The 17,934-nt window shown below is 35.5% G+C and overlaps 2 long non-coding RNA genes across 2 annotated transcripts in view; one reads left to right on the top strand and one right to left on the bottom strand.

Moving 5' to 3' along the window:
- The window catches only part of LOC132663590 (uncharacterized), an 87,266-nt gene extending 81,869 nt beyond the window's left edge, over window positions 1–5,397 (top strand). The window contains exons 2-3 of the long non-coding RNA XR_009603149.2: window positions 4,558–4,619; window positions 5,175–5,397. This is a non-coding gene — a long non-coding RNA (uncharacterized LOC132663590). The remainder of the gene's footprint in view (window positions 1–4,557; window positions 4,620–5,174) is intronic.
- Window positions 1–17,934, bottom strand: part of LOC132663589 (uncharacterized) — a 125,245-nt gene that overhangs the window by 82,856 nt on the left and 24,455 nt on the right. The gene's annotated exons all lie outside the window — the stretch shown is intronic.

The raw sequence follows: 17,934 nt of genomic DNA, 5'->3' as shown, positions 1-17,934 counted from the left end.
TCACACACACACACACACACACACACACACACACACACAAAACAGAAGAACTAACTCTATATCGAAACAGGCTGGCCATTGTTTGAGTGTGTATCTCAAGTTCCTATTCTGAGTAGTTGCTAGATTCTATCAGCTATTTTTAATTCTTCAGATCTGTTTCCTCGTCACCACTGTTTTCCTGATGGTTTGGTTCAGGCACCAGGCATCTTCCATACTCTGTTTGGAGGGAGCTCTGGAGAGCTCTGGAGCCAATTACATCATCATACTCCCAGCAGTGTTTCAACATAAACTCCAATTTATAAATGAGGCCAGAGTCACCAAGAGGTCAAATGACATATTCAGTCTTCATGGAGTGTCTCCACCACTTTAACATTTACCTTAGAAGTCCACATTATCACACTTGAGATTTACTCAAGCCCAGAACTCTGAAACTAAACACAAATTATCCATAGTTTACAAAAGATTTCATGGACTTCTCTAGTGTTATTAATGGAAAACTTGCAAAGACTTCAGAAATTTGTTTTGCTAAGCAAATACTGCAAATGCATTTGGACATGGGGAGTTTATTAGCCTAATTTTTTCATCATTACCTCAGAATGAGGTATGACACAAATGTGACTTTTAAGCTCCAATACTTTATTTTTATTTCAATTTTTCTGATAATACCTTTTTATCTAATGAAAATCTTCACCTCTTAACCAGATGATATTAACATAATTGAATTTTATCTTCATAACTCAAGGCCATTATTATGAGAATCCTCATTGATTCTGTAAGGGGAAATAAGACTGGAGTAAAATTTTTTGTTAAGATTAGCCAGTGTTTGTTGTGAAATTATTTTGGTTAATATTGTAGACAAATGTGGATTCTAGTATATTACTGAAAAGTTAAAGAAAACTATCATTAGAATTCAAAAATAGATTATGTCTTCTAAATCACTAGGGAAAAATTTATATAGAACTTTAAAAAGGAAACACACCAGGAAAGCATAAAAATTCAATTAAAAACAAGATTTTTCTATCAGTTGTTTACCTTGTCACCATTTTCCAACTCTGTTCTTTTAAAGTCCCTGATGATTCAGTTCCAAACTGTAGTTGACCCTGGAACAACATGGGGACCTGGAATGCCAGCTCCCCATGCAGTTGAACATTTGCATGTAACTTTTGACTACCCTGAACTTAACTACTAATAGCCTACTGTTGACTGAAGTCTTACTGATAATGTGTGGATTAACAGGTATTATATTTTGTATACTGTATGTATTATATACTGTATCATTACAATAAAGTATGCTAGAGGAGAGAAAATGTTACTAAGAAATTCATAAAGAAGAGAAAATACATTTATAATACTGTACTCTATGTATTGAAAAAGTCTATGTACAAGCAGACCTGTTCAGTTCAAACCCATGTTGTATTAGCAACTGTCCATATATCAGTGCAATTTCTAAGTATCTATCATTCAAGCCAAAGTAAAAAGTCAAATGTGCTGTTTAAAGTTCTATCCATTTGGGGGAATTTCCCATCACCACCATTCTTCAGGGCTAAAACCAAGAGACGCTGAAATTCTGCAGCCATCCACTTCAAGTGAGTGCCAGAAAATCATGCAAAACCATATGTGAATCAGGTTCAAGGTTTTTGCTCGTCAGTTAGGTTGTCATAAGGAACCACCACGGAAATATAGGTGAAGATTAGGAGAGAAGAGACAATGCAAAGTTGTCAAAGAAATCTGGATTGTCTGCTGATGCAACTTACTTATACTTCTTGGACTTTTTGGAGCCCGATTTCCTATACACCATTTCAGCTTCATGATAAATTGCTAGTCTGAGTATCCAACCTTATTCCTTAGAGACTCAGATAAAATTGTTCCTGATGAGCAGCTCAAATTTCAGTCACTTGATGTTTTCTGATTAGCCATTCATTCATTATGATGTTCTCCTAGCAAACCAAGAGCTTTTCTCAAAAAGAGATAGATACCCCCAGAAGGGGACATAGATTTACTCTAAAATCCTAGATGTCTGTGTGATGATTCTCCTACTGGGGCTTGTGAGAGACTTAATACAGCATATGTATTTCTCACAGGCCCTTCCTGTATTGTTGGATCTACTGGATCATGAAGTCTTAAACAGAAGTACATACACTGATTTCCAAATTCCCAATATTCACTCCTATCTACTACTCTGAACTCAAATTCACATGTCCAACTTCTGCCTTGACATCTGTGGTTGGATTTGAGAAATCTCAAATCCTACATATTTGAAACCAATTTTTAATTCTCACCTCCAGCCCCAACTAAATTAAGACATGCTCCTCACCCAGTTTTTCTCAAATTTTAAAACAGTATTATTACTTATCCGGTTTTTCAAGACCACCATGAAGAATACAGATAGACCTTCTCATATAGCTCTTTATTAGACAACTCTTTCCATTCTGCCATTCCTCCTCCTTTCTCCACTATATTTTATTTAATGTTTATTTATTTTTGAGAAAGAGAGAAAGAGAGACAAAGCACAAGTGGGGGAGGGGCAGAGAGAGAGGGAGACGCAGAATCTGAAGTAGGGTCCAGGCTCAGAGCTGTCAGCATAGAGCCCAGTGCAGGGCTTGAACCCATGAAGTGTGTGATCATGACCTGAGCCCAAGTTGGATGCTCAACCAACTGAGCCACCCAGGCAACCCTCCACTATATTTTATTTAAAGAGTCAGAGTGAGTTTTTAAGACATAGTCAGATTACGTCTAACGGTTCAACATTTCTTAATGGAATCCCCTCAATATTGGGCATTTAACACTATTCTCAGAAATTAGGACAATTTGATACATAGGAGACCCTGGTACACAGAATAATGCCCTTCCCAAAGATGTCCGTATCGCAAACCCAAGAACCTCTTTACATAGTAAAGGAGACTTTGAAGATGTGGCTAAATTAATAATCTTGATGGGGAGATTATCCTGGATTATCCCTATAGGTCCAGTATGATGACAAGGGTCTTGTAAGAGGGAGATAAGAGGTTTAAAATGAAGAAAGATGTGACAAAAGAAACAGGAGTCCTAGTCAGAAAGAGATCTGAAGACACTATGTTGTTGGCTTGAAGATGGAGAAGAAGCCATAAACCAAGGAACGCAAGTGGTCTCTAGAAGCCAGAAAAGTCTAGGAAACAGTCTCCATTAGATTTCCCAGAAGGAATGCAGATGTGCTGACACCTTGATTGACCTTAGCGCAATGAGACTCATATTAGACATTTGATCTCCAGAACTGTAAAGAGAATAAATATGTGTTGTTTTAGGCCATGACGTTTGTGGCAATTTATTATATCAGCAATCAGAAACAAATCCAGAGCTGCCTAAAAAATACTGCAAAATGATGAAACTAAATAAATTCTGGTAGAACAATAGCACTGGACTTGAAGTCATAAAATCTGGATTCTATTCCCAGCTCTGCCATATTAACTGCAGAGTCTGGGAAAAACCATGATATTCTTATAAAGTGGAGATGATGTCTCACCTTCTCAAATCTCAGAATCATTAATAGGTGTGTTAGTTTCCTATTGCTACTGTTATAAATTACTACAGTCTTAGTGTATTAAAACAACACAATTTTCCTACATTTCTAAAGGTCAGATATCCAAAATCGGTCTCACTAACTAAAATCAAGGTGCTGGCAGGACTGTGTGTTTTTTGGAGGCTCTGAGGGAGAATCCGTCTCCTTGCCTTTTCCAACTTTAAAAGGTCACTTGAATTCCTGGCCTCAGTGTCCCTTCCTCCATCTTCAAAGGCAGCATAGCATTTTTAAATCTCTCTCTTCTTCCTTTGACACATTGCCTTCCTGACTCTGATTTTTCTTGCCTCTGTCAGATAAGGACTATTGTGATTGCATTGGGCTCATCCAAATCATCCCTGGTAGTTTTCCTAGCTCAACCTCCTTAACTTAATCATACATGGAAAGTCCATTGTGCCACATAAGGTTATATATTCACCAGTTTTGGGGGAGTAGGATGTGGATGTCTTGGGTGAAGAACATTATTCTGTCTACCCTACAAGGTCTAATAAAATAATCTCTGGACAAATGCCCTGGGGCCTTAAAGCATGAAGCAAATATAGGATAAACTCCAGTTAAAGAAAAACTTCAATTTGGTTTAAAGAGGAGACATTGAAAAGTCAAGTTTTAGAACTATACTCTTACTTTTCTGCTTATCTTTAGAGTATGATTTTTTTTTTAAATTATCAGGTGCCTTCTTCATTTCACTGAGTGAGCCTTTCTTAATCACTCATTCACCTTTACCACATAATGCAAAGGGAGATTATGTGCTTCTCTGAACAAAATAATTATCTAATTAAAAATGAAAATCTAAAACCTGCATCATACTCTCTAGGAAGCCAATATCACTTACAATTATTGCTGATGGACACTGAACCCATCTTATTCTCTGACAAACAATCACTTCAATTTTCAGGGAAAAATATGAACTATATCCATAATATCCATATTTAAGGTATTTTTAAATATTTTCCAGGGGCATCTCATCTCAGTACTATGCTTTATTCTGTACTATTTTCCAACAGGTATGTGGCAAAAGATTGATGAGATCAAACTTCTTGGGCTGTACCTATGTATTACTGTTTGGGTAAGTAGATTGCCAAAATTCATTTGTCTGTGAAAAAAGTAGGTGATCCTGTGTAGGTTTTCATCAAACTTCACTGGTCAAAAACAGAGAACCTTTTCATATATAATTATATGGTCTCCACGCTGGAAAGATACTACAGTCCAATTCTTGCTGAATTTCTGAGTCTCCTTTCTCTTTGCCAAAACTCACAAACAGCTTTAGGTCAGGTAGGAGAATGATAATTAAACATTTCTGTAGCATCATTACCCAAGCATGTGGAAATTTTCTGGGTTCAGTGAGTGGAAGAATACCTTTTATTGATTCAAAAGCACCAAGCCAGATGCAATTACATATTTTGAATGTTTTCCAGTGAATAATTATTTTTGGTGCTGGTTGGAATAATTACTGAGCAAAGAGTTGCCCTCTTATTTCAGTAGGGGAAATCAAGAAGTTTCTGACTCACCAATAAAACTTTACAAAAGACTTTAAAATTGTTATCAAGGATTATTTTCAAAATTTATACTTAGTCATCAACAACTTCTGCTTTTACCTAAACATGGTTTTGTTTATGCACAGGAAAATTACCCTGCCCAGAAGAAGAATCTTTAGAGAAGAAACACTGAAAACTTGGCCAGAAGCTACACCCTGTACCCTAAATCCCCAATTCCTACAAAGCACTTCATAAAAATGAGAAGAAAAAAAAAAAAACTAGCATGGTATACAATTCATATTTATAAATTACTGTTCCCTTGAATACTTAAAAAGTATTTTGATGTGATTTTCTTTCATGTTTTGGGGTGCCTGCATTAGAATAAATAAAATTAAAGTATTATTTAACCCCACAAGGTGTCTTTACGTTTGACAAGTCTTATTTGGAATGAATTCATATAAGGAAAATCTTCACACAGGATACAAAAAGGCAGACAGACTAAACTTCTTTTCTAAAGACTGAGATAAATGAGACTAGCATTTTTTTTTTTAATTATAAAACTTTTATTTATTTATTTATTTATTTATTTATTTATTTTATTTTTTAATATATGAAATTTACTGTCAAATTGATTTCCATACAACACCCAGTGCTCATCCCAAAAGGTGCCCTCCTCAATACCCATCACCCACCCTGCCCTCCCTCCCACCCCCCATCAACCCTCAGTTTGTTCTCAGTTTTTAACAGTCTCTAATGCTTTGGCTCTCTCCCACTCTAACCTCTTTTTTTTTTTTTTTTTTTTTTTTTTGAGACTAGCATTTTAATTTGCACAGGAAGAGAGGGACGGGGGAAGAGAAAGTCAAATATGAAAATACTCTCGAGATGGTTCAACTGGATTCTTGCCCCTATCCTTAACAAAGAGAAAAAAATCACGTATTTAGAACAGATACCCTCTCGGAAATGATAATTATGTTGCAATACTGGTGGCATCAGGATGGCGTGCTGGTTTCCAATGAGTCCTGCTCTTATTATGTAGGTATCAGAACCCACTTCTGACACAGCCCTCTCTGGGAAATAAAAGGAGAAGGCATCTGTTAAAAGTGATTTTATAGCAGAGAGCGCTCAGAAGAACTCACATTTTGAGGGAAAAGTTTCAAGAGTTGTACAAAAGTGAGAACTTAGTAGAAAAGATCTCAAAGGCTTGAAAATAAATTGTTTGGTCCTGAACTCACTCTTTCATTCCCTTTATTTGTTCGTTTGTTCCTTCCCTCCCTTCAGAGAAATAAACTATTAGAAAACATATTTTCAAACATATCAAAAACTTCATCTTTTTGAGGAAATGAAATTCATCTTTACAATGTAAGAGATGCAAATAAATTTAAGCTATTCTTGAAAATAAAACATTTTCTGATGATTATGTATAAGAGGGTTCTTCATGAAGATTTAATTTGAATGGGTACTGACTCACTTGTAACAGCAATCTTGAAACTACTTTGCAAAACAAATGTAAGTGACTGACGTTATTCTGCCATCTACATGCTAGAGAAATAGAATCATCAAGTTCAGCAATCTTTACACTGTATGATATTGGGAACTCTGGAATTTCCACAAAGATATTTCTGGACACAGAAATGAGAGAGCCCTGAATTTCCCAAGTGACATTAAGCAAGCAGCTGGATTTTGTTTTTTACATACATCAGAGTTCCTCATAAGATTTTATAGGAAGACATGACTCTCTATCTTTGGAAGAACACTAAGTGAATCTGTGTTTTAGAATAGAAAATCAGAAAATTCTAACACATTATTTTCTACCAATTTGGGGGGGGGGGTTTCCCTTGTTGCAGAAACACTTAGATATTTTTAGGAGTTTTCAAATTTACAAGCTGCATCTCGTGTTCTTAATGATGCCAATACAACCACATTTTTCTTCGCAAATATTCTCACCTCTACCAACCATGTCATCATTTATAAATGATTGCCATGTGAAGATAAACCACCTTGATGGAAATGCCTTATAAAGGCCAGACATGGCTGTGGTAAAAATAAACTCAATCAGTAGTTCTCATGATTATTTTTCCTCCTCTGATATTAAAAGGATAGATTAAGGTTAAATGATCAAAGAGTAGTTCAGCATCATGGCCAAGTACCATAGACAGAGCAGAGGGGACCACTCTTGGAAAAGGGTGTGAATTCTTTGAAAATCATTGGGTTTGGCTTTTAAATTGTGACAGTTGCACTAGCACACTGAAAATTGACAACACAGACAGCAACCATGCACATATTTCAAATAATTTAGGGCAATTATGCTAGTAATTTAAGCAAATAACTCACTAGCTGAATTACTTGGATACTGCAAATATCTTTTTTTTTTAATGTGAAATGCTTATATATATATATATATGTATATATATATATGTGTATATATATATATATACACATATAATATATGTAACATATAATATATATTATATAATATATATTGTTCCTTTTTAATTCCGGGCAAGGATGGACATGAAATTAAACCCCTTTAGGTAATGAAATCGCTAACCTATCAGAGTTCTTCAGTGATTCCTAACCCATTTGCAAGAATTCTCCCAACATCAAAGACTCTTCCATATCCATACTTAGGAGGATTTTACACCTCATGGGAGTTTTCCCTGGTGGAAATGTTCTAGTTTGAGCCCAAAATGCTGTCTTCCCTGAAAGAGGCCATTTGTTAACAAGTCCTCAGGGTGCTGTTGATTATCTCAAGCTTTTGTCTGGAAAAGTTGTTTTTTATGTTCTTTTCAGACAAAATCTAAATCCCAGCTGGAAAGGCATAATTCAGAAATATATTGTTCTTTTTTTTTTTTTTTTGAGCATCTTTTCTTTTCCCTTACCCATAGAGATAAACACACACACACACACACACACACACACACACACACACACGTGTTTGCAGAAATATTTTGTTCAAGATATTTTTCTCTGAATGCTTGAACTTTTGTGTGTATACACACACACACACACACACCCTGTCATTTAGATACTGCTGTTATTTCAGATACTGCTGTTTCAGAAAGAGCTGGTACTGGAGTTGGTCTTATCTTACATATTTTTACTTTTCCTCTTTCCATTTTAGATTACAGCATATATATATTTATAGGCATATCAAGACTTAACTAATTTTCCCATTAAGTTATAGAAGTGGTATGAGAGAAAGACAGAGCAGGGAGTGGCAGAGAGAGAGGGAGACACAGAATCTGAAGTAGGCTCCAGGCTCTGAGCGGTCAGCACAGAGCCAGATGCAGGGCTTGAACTCACGGACCTTGAGATCATGACCTCAGCTGAAGTTGGTCAGTTAACCAACTGAGCCACCCAGATGCCTCAATATTTATTAATGTTGTTACAATCATAACAAGAATGCAACATTATACTGTCTTTGTTTTCTGTTTTGTGATTATTTGAATTTTCCACATCTCCTATAATTATGGCCTTGATTTCTACATAACATTTTTATGAATGGGTTTACTATAATTTGCTTATTTATTTCTTTATTAGCCACTTGGAAAGAGAGGGACAGCTATCCTCTTCTTCATTTAAATTTTAATTTACCATAAATTCTCAACTACAAAGTTTCCTAAGCCAAATAACATAACATTTCTATTCTTACTACTGTTAAATTGAAATACAAAATAATTACATAAATTCAACTTACACCAACAGTGATCTGATTTCACCATAACATTTCTTGTATTCCTATTATAATGTAAATATATATAACATATATAAACATAATACTTCATAGATATATAATGAGATATTCTTATTTACTATTTTACAATTTTTTAAAAAAGATGTTTCTTCTTTTTTAAATGATTGATGAAATTGAAATAAAGGGAATAATTACCTTCTTTCTTTAAGCTTTTCTTAAATTAGGCTTAAATGACAAATAATTTTTATCTACTATCTTAAAGTTATTCTGCAACAAGTAAACTGAAAACAATGCCAATTTCATTTTTATCTACTATTTGAATGATATTTTGTAAAAATCAACCAGAAATTTTGGTTTCCACTATCTATGAAACGGGAAAAAGCCAGAACACGGGGATTTTGGCAATGTCTTCTGGCTTTGAGAAACAGACAAGTTCAAGTTGCCTGTTGACAACTTGACAACTGTAACTAAAGTTGACTACAAGTATATAAAGACTAAGAAGTCTCGACTGTAACCCCACAATTAATTTTCATAGAATGGTAATATCCTATATGACTGTGCAATAAGGAAAAAGAGCTCTAATGCCCAAGCAGCCACTCTCCTATTGATGCCTCTGAAATGCTCATCTTGACAAATCAGCATCCATATGACATCGCTTCAGTTTGGCTTACATTTTACTTCCTCATACTGCTGACAGTAACTATATCTTTTGCTGTACATTGTTTCCCTACCTGTGTTTATTCAAGGCTTCCACTGGCTAATTGCTTGTATTTACTGTGTTTTTAAAAACATCTTTATTGGGATAAAAATTCTCCCATTTAAAACCTAAAATTCAGTGGGTTCAGTATATTCATGGAGGGGGTACAAAAAGAAACTTTGTATCCATTAGCATTTCCTTCATATATATACCCAGAAGTGGCATCATTGGATCACATGGTAGTTATATTTTTAATTTTTTGAGGAAATTCCATACTGATTTCTATAATGGCTTTATCAACTTACATTACCACCAACAGTGCACAAGAACTCCCTTTTCCCCACATCTTTGCCAACACTTGTTATCTCTTGTCTTTTTGATAATACCTACTTTAATAGGTATGAAGTGATATCTCACGGTGGTTTTGATTTTCAGTCCTCTGATGATTAGTGATGTTGAATAGTTTTCATACACCTGTTGAAAGATGTCTATTCAGGTCTTTTGTCCATTTTTAAAATTGGGTTATTTGTTTTCTTGCTATGGTGTTGAGTTCCTTATACATTTTGGGTATTAACCTTTTATCGGATGTATGGTTTGCAAATAATTTCTCCCATTCATTAACTTGTCACTTCACTCTGTTGATTGTTTCCTTTGCTGTACAAAAGACCTGCAACTGTAAAACTACCAGAAGAAAACATAGGGGAAAAGCTTCCTGACATTTGTCTGGGCAATAATTTTTAAAATATGACTTCCAAAGCACAGGCTACAAAAGCAAAAATAGACAAATGAGATTGCATCAAAGTAAAAAGTTTCTTAGTGACTCTTCTCTTAGATTCAACCTCCTGGTAATCCCATACATTTAACATTTCATCTCAGATACTATACTTTTTTCAGTTTTAGTTTCTCTATTTGGTCTTTTCCATAGTTTTTATCTTTCTAATGAGATTTCCTGTCTCTTCCATTATTATCTGCATAGTTTCCTTTATGTCCATGAACACAATTAATAAGCTATTTTAAATAAATCTTGGTCAGCTTATTGCCGCATGTGCAGTATTGTATACTTTCTTTAGTACTGGTGACATTTTAATGTTTCTTCATATGTGTATTAATTTTTGACATGGTCAATAATACACCGTCAATAATATAATGTAGATTCTGGATTCTGTTATGCTCCTGTGAAGAGATTTCTATTTTTTTAGAATGTTATTAACTTGGTTTCAAACAGAAAACTTTTTTTTAAGTTTATTTACTTTCAGAGAGAGAATGTGAGCAGGAGAGGGGCAGAGAGAGGGAGGGAGAGAGAGAATCCCAAGGAGGCTCCATGCTCTCAGTTTGAAGCCTGACATGGGGCTTGAACTCATGAATTGTGAGATCATGACCTGAGCCAAAACCAAGAGTCAGACACTTAACTGACTAACCCACCCAGGTACCCCTCAAACAGAAAACTTTTATGTCCCCTGTGTTAGACAGCTGCTGAAATCTCAATTTAATTTTTCTTTTTAACTTATCTGAGCCACTTGGACTCTACCATGCATAGTTCAGACATCGAACTTTTTGGCAAGAGTTTATGCACATAATTCTGGGCTCCCATTCCCTGGCTGCTTCTTTTTTAAGACCCTCTCCCCTCATTTTTCAGCTGTTGTGTTTGCCTTGAACTCTGTTCTATGCTTTTTCAAACCAGTAAGACCACTTTAGCCACTATCCAAGTTCTTGCAATCTCACAGGACAGGGTAAAGCTGTGAAACAATAAACTTTCTCAGGGCCAGTTACTTCTTTCAATTGTGAATTCCCTTCTCTGCTCTCTTTAGTCAATATCCAGTGTTTTCTTAATATATTGTATTTTATTTTATCTAGAATTTATAGTTCTTATCTGTGGGATAACTAGGCTAATAGGAGACACTTAGTCATTACTGCAAGCCAGCTTCCTCCATCATCACACATAAAAGCTTCCTACATGATTCTAATGTGCAGTCAAATTTGAGCACCACTGACTTTGACCCTAATTTCTTCTTTTCTGAACTGCAACTAAATATATTGCCTTTAAGTTCCAGTTTAGCTCTAGCCTGTGTTCTCATTATTATGCATTACCTTGCTTGTCCTGCCCACTATTAGTAAAAGGTACTGAAACAGGGTATGAAGTGTACCCTTATTTAGCACGCCTTCGTGTTTTTAGCATACTTTAGGCTCCTGGATGATAATTGATGAGTACTGCAAAAATTGATTGAAATCTAACATCTTCCTTCTTTAACTCAGACAAAAGAGTAATATTACAAAATAGGAGTTTCACAAAGAAACAATGTGTCCTTTCAAGTAAAAAGTGTTTTTCCATACAAAAAAGCAGTTAAAGACAACATGTCACTAAATAAATTACTAATTATATAATTATTTAAATAATCTGGATTATCCAACATGGTAAGAGTATAGGACAAAAAGAGGCAAATGATTTCTATTCTAGAGATCAGCTAATTTATAGTATTTCAGCACTTGGAATCTATATTTTACATAAAATTTTAAGAGCTGGTATAATTTCTTAATGGAAAATTGCTGATCTTCCAGGATTGAAATGTTTTTGTTTTGTTTTTCTAGAATGGATTCTGAAATTGTTAGAAAATGAGTAACAGTGATTTAAAAAGGAAAGAATAAAGACTAAAATCTTTTGAAGAACTTTTTTGTATCCTTTGGGAAAATTATACAGGCATGTGAGATATACAATTTTATGAGTATTTTTTAAAATTAGATTTTAAAATTGTATTGTCCTTCCTTACTAGCATGGGTAGCTTTTCCACTGGTCCCCAGTTAACTGGAAACTCTGATGTTTTATTCAGTGCTGTGGGAAACAATTTTAAATATAATTTCTTTATTGAAGAGTAATGTATAAAAAGAAAAGTGGGAACATCATAAAAGTAGGACTCAGTGATTTTTTTTTTTTTTTTTAATTTTTTAATGTTTATTTTTGAGAGCGAGACAGACCGTGAGTGGGGGAGGGGCAGAGAGAGAGCGAGACACAGAATCTGAAACAGGCTCCAGGCTCTGAGCTGGCAGCACAGAGCCCGACGCGGGGCTCGAACTCATGGACCGCGAGATCATGACCTGAGGCGAAGTCGGACGCTTAACCGACCAAGCCACCCAGGCGCCCCTCAGTGATTTTTTTTTTACAAACTGAATCCAGCCGTGTAACCAGCAACTAGATAAAAAAAGCAGACATTAATTAGCAGAACCTCAAGACCCTTCATTTTGTTCTTTTCCAGTCAACACCTAGCACAAAACACACATAAATAATCATTATGTCTCATATCATAAACCACTTCACTTTGTATTTTATACAAATAGAATCATACAGCATGTACTTTTGGAGAGGTTACATTCAGATTATTCAACATTCTGTTTGAAATTCATTCATATTTTACATGTAATTATATCATTCATTGTTATTGTTTTCTATATTTTAGTCTGTGAATATACCCCAGTTCTACTTTTGATTGGTACTTGAGTAGTTGTCTGTTTGGGATTATTACAAATAAGACTGTGATGAACATTCAGGAATATATCTGTTGGTAAACAAATGTATGCATTTCTGTTGGAATCAGGAATGAGTATATTCAGCTTTACAGATATTGCCAAGTAGTTTTCCAAAGTTGCTGCCCAATGGTAGGTACACTGCTGTCAGCAACATGTATAAGAATTCTGGTGTTCCATAACTTCATTTGCAATATCATTTCATCAATTCTAATGGGTGTGTAGTGTTATTATATTTTGGCTTTTATGTGCTTTTCCCGGATGACTAATGAAGTTAGCATCGGTTCATATATTTATTTGTGTATCATCATTTAGGAAGAACCTGTTTATGTATTTTGCCTAGTTTTCTATTGATGTGTCAGGTTTTATATAGCTATCTGTAAAATACCTTTAAATATACTGACAGCTTTATCAGATATATTCATTGTATCTACTCCTACCTTGTATATTGCCTTTATATTTTCTTAATCACGTTTCTTGATGAACAGTACTTAATTTTAATATATTCCAACTCATCCATTTATCTTTCATGGTTAATGCTTTTGTGCAATATTAACAATTTTTTTTCCGACTACAAGGTAACAATTTTTTTCTATATTTCTCTTTAAGAACTATAATGTTTATCTTTCACAAATCTGACCTACAACGCATCTGGAATTAATTTTTGTGTATGGTGTGAGGTAGGATTCAAGATGTATATTTCTTCTAAATGAATATTCAACTGAATGAGCCCCATTTATTCAAAACACCATTCTTTCTTCCAGTGCATTATAATTTGAGGAAGATAACAATCATTTAGTAAGTGGAAGCCTGGTAGCCAAAATATGCTTGCAGGATTGTTTATATTAAAGGAAACCAAATATTGTGGTAATAGAAATGATCTAGAGTAATAAGATTATCAAATAACAGAAACATCTTTATAATTTGAGCCAAAATTTGTTGAGCTCTTAAATAAGCTAGACTTCCATGCATCATTTTTAAAGTAAACATTTTATCTTAAAATCTCTTTAAAAGGGCATCTGGGTGGCTCAGTCAGTTAAGTGTCCGAATTTGGCTCAGGTCATGATCCCATGGTTCGTGGGTTTGAGCTCCTCACTGGGCTCTGTGCTGATAGCTCAGAGCCTGGAGCCTGCTTCAGATTCTGTGTCTCCCTCTCTCTCTGCCCCTCGCCCACTCACACGCTGTCTCTCTCTCAAAAATAAATAAACATTAAAAAAATATTTTAAAAAATACCTTTAAGTTTATAGGAAAGTTGTAAAGATAGTGCAGAGAGTTCTCATATATGCCACACCAGTATCTTCTATTGTTAACATTTTATGTTATTATGGTATATCATCATAATTAATAAAGCAATATTTAGTAAGTTATGTACTAAAGTCCATGCTTTATTCAGATTTCCTTCAGTATAGTATTGACATAAAGACAAGACACAGAAATCAATGGAATAGAATCCAGAGCCTAGAAATAAACCCTTGCAAAAATGATTATATAAATATATATGATTTTTGACAAGGATGCTCAGACCATACAGTGGGGATAGGACAATATTTTCAACAAATGGTACTGGGAAAATTGTATGCAAAGAATGATGTTGGACCCTCACCTTACATTGTATATAAGAATTAACTGAAAGTGGATCAAAGACCTAAACATAAGTGCTGAAACTATAAAACTCTCAGAAGAAAACACAGGGAAAAATCTTTGTGATGCTGGATTTAGCAATAATTTCTTGTATATGACACCAAAAGTACAAGCAACAAATGTGAAAAAAAATAGACAATTTTGACTACATCAAAATTAAACATTTTGTACATAAAAGGACACTATCAACAGGGTTTAATTCTGCCTTTTTTAAAATGTTTATGTATTTTTGAGGGAGAAAGACACAGAGTTTGAGCAGGAGAGGGGCAGAGAGGGAGACCCAGAATCTGAAGCGGCTCCAGGCTCCGTTCTGCCAGCACAGAGGCTGACGGGGTTCGAACCCACAAACCATTGGATCATGACCTGAGCTGAAGTCGGATGCTTAACCAAGTGAACGATCCAGGTGCCCTAACTCCGTCTTTTAAAGACAACGCAAAGAATAGGAGAAAATATTTGCAAATCGTGTAGCTCAAGTGGTTAATATCAAGAATATATAAATAACTAATACAACTAAAGAACAGAAAAACAAACAACCCAATTTAAAAATGGACAAAGGGCTGAGTAAATTTCTGAGTAAATGAAGATATACTAATGACCAATAAGGACTTAAAACAATGCTCAATGTCGCTAATCATTAGAGAAGTGCACATCGAAATCACGAGGAGATACCACTTCATACACACGAAAATAGCAATTATCAAAAGAAAATAGGAAATAGCAAGTGCTGGCAAGGATGTGGAGAAACTGGAACCCTGTGCACCATTGGCAGAAATGTGAAATGGTGTAGCACTATGGAAAAAGTATAGCGGTTCCTCAAAAAACACTGAAAACAGAATTACCATATAACTGAGCAATTCCACTTCTTGGTGTACATGCAGAAGAACCGAAAGCCAGACTTGGACAGATGTTTGTACCCCCAGGTGCAAAGCAGCATTATATACAACAGTCAAAAGGTGAAAGCAACTTGACAGATGAATGGTATCTTAGTGGGTTTGAGCTTCTCTAACAAAAATACCATAGACCGGGTGGCTTATAAACAACCTAAATTTATTTCTCACGGCTCTGAAGGCTGGGAAGTCTAAGATCAAGGCACTGGAAGATTCAGTGTCTGGTGAGAACCTGTTTCCTGGTTCGTAGATGTGGGGCTCTCTGGGGCCTCTTTTAAAAGAGCACTAATCCCATCTGTAAAAGTTCCACCATCATGACCCCATTCACTTTCCAAAGCCCCCACTTCTAAATACCATCTTATTGGACACTAGGTTTCAACATATGAATTTGGAAGCAGAGGGACACAAACATTGATTTTATAGCAAATGGATAAACAGAATATGGTATATATGGTCAACTATTATTCAGCTTCAGAGAGGAAGGAGATTCTGACACATGATATCACATGGGTAAATCTTAAGATAGTATGCTTAGTGGGAGGCCTGGGTGTGCTCAGTTGGTTAAGAGACCAACTCTTGATTTTGGCTTCAGTCATGATCTCACGGTTTGTGGGTTCGGGTCCCTGATGGGGCTCTGCCCTGACAGTGCGGAGCCTGCGTGGGATTCCCTCTCTCTCTGCTCCTCCTGTCTCTCTGTCTCTTTGTCAAAATAAATGAATAAAATAAAAAAAAAAAAGATTCAGACTACATTTTTTCAAAAAAGGATATTATGCTTAGTAAAATAAGCTAATAGCAAAAGGACAGATATCGTTATGATTCCACTTATTTAAAGTACCAACGGTGGTCAAATTAATAGGGACAGAAAGTAGAATGTGGTTGGCAGGGGCTAGGGGGATGGAAGTATGGGGAATTACTGTTGAATAGGTACAGTTTCAGTTTTGGAAAATGAGAAATATTCTGGAGGTGGATGGTGGTGCACACTACCGTGCACACAAGTGTGAATGTACTTAGTGCCACTGACCTGTACACTGAAAAGTGGTAAAAGTGGTAAACTAAATGTATAATTTACCCCAGTTTTAAAAGTTAAAAAATAAAGCTGGAAAAAAACAATCATGTGGTGTCTCTGTATAATTATTAATAAATTTTTAAATTTTTTAAATGTGTATTTATTTTTGAGAGAGAGAGAGAGAGAGAGAGAGAGAGAGAGAGAGAGAGAGAGAGAACCAGAGCATGAGCAGAGGTGGGGCAGAGGGAGATAAAGACACAGAATCCGAAGCAGGATCCAGGTTCTGGGCTGTTAGCACAGAGCCCGATGCGGGGCTCGAACTCAAGAAATGTGAGATTGTGACCTGAACCAAAGCTGGATGCTTAACTGACTGAGCCACCCAAGTGCCCCATGTTTTAATATTACTGTTTAAAAATTCATCTCAGAGATGGGAAGTAGTTTGTCCAAGACCCTCAGCTAATACTTGACTAAGCAGGTTTTAGCTAACTCCAAGGTAATATATTTTTAACTATAGATAGATAGATAGATAGATAGATAGATAGATAGATAGATGATGATGAAAGATAGATATATAGATAGATAGACAGGCCTTGCTAATTCATATGATAAAAAAATTGTTTTATTTTTTCTGCTTATCAGTAAAAATATAATCTTAGTCCTAGAAGTTTTATAAATAATTGATAATTTTATATTTAAATCACCTTCCATGCATGTGCTCAAACCAAAATTCTGGAAATTATTCTTGATTTCTCTCTTAATTTTACCCACATGTAAACCGTTAGCAAGTATCTTTAGCTCTGGCTCCTTAATATCTCCTACATCTTTCCATCTCCCCACCTCCATCATTTCTAGCCTAGTCTAAAACACAATCACATTTCACCTAGACTATATCAATAGCCTCCTAACTTCTTTTTATATCCCCCTACAGTTTTTCTCTACAGATTTCATGGCCCAAAATAAACAAAAGCTATCACTCCTCAAGGATGGGTACACGTTTTTGTGAAGGATCAGATAGTAAATATTTCAGGCCATGTGGATCATACAGTCTTCATTGCAAATACCTAACTCGGCCATGTAGCATGAAAATAGCCACAGATAGGGGCGCCTGGGTGGCTCAGTTGGTTGAGCGACCGACTTCGGCTCAGGTGACAATCTTACAGTTTGTGAGTTTGAGTCCCACGTCGGGCTCTGTGCTAACAGCTCAGAGCCTGCAGCCTGCTTCAGATTCTGTGTCTCCCGCTCTCTCTGCCCCTCCCCTGCTCACAGTTTGTCTCTCTGTCTCTGAATAATAAATAAACGTTAAAAAATTTTTTTTAAATTAAAAAAATAGCCACAGATAATACACGAAGGTAAACAAAAGTGTGTGGTAGCATTTCAATAAAACTTGTTTACAAAAATTAAGATGCTGCTGAATTTGACCCAACCCTTCCCTAACTGAAGACTAACCAAACGCTTCCCCTTGCCT

The sequence above is a fragment of the Panthera onca genome, chromosome D4 (genome assembly GCF_046562875.1).
Source record: "Panthera onca isolate mPanOnc1 chromosome D4, mPanOnc1 haplotype 2, whole genome shotgun sequence".
Taxonomy (NCBI): Eukaryota; Metazoa; Chordata; class Mammalia; order Carnivora; family Felidae; genus Panthera; species Panthera onca.
The sequence above is the reverse complement of the archived record's forward strand: the minus strand, read 5'-3'. Positions and strand labels throughout refer to the sequence as shown.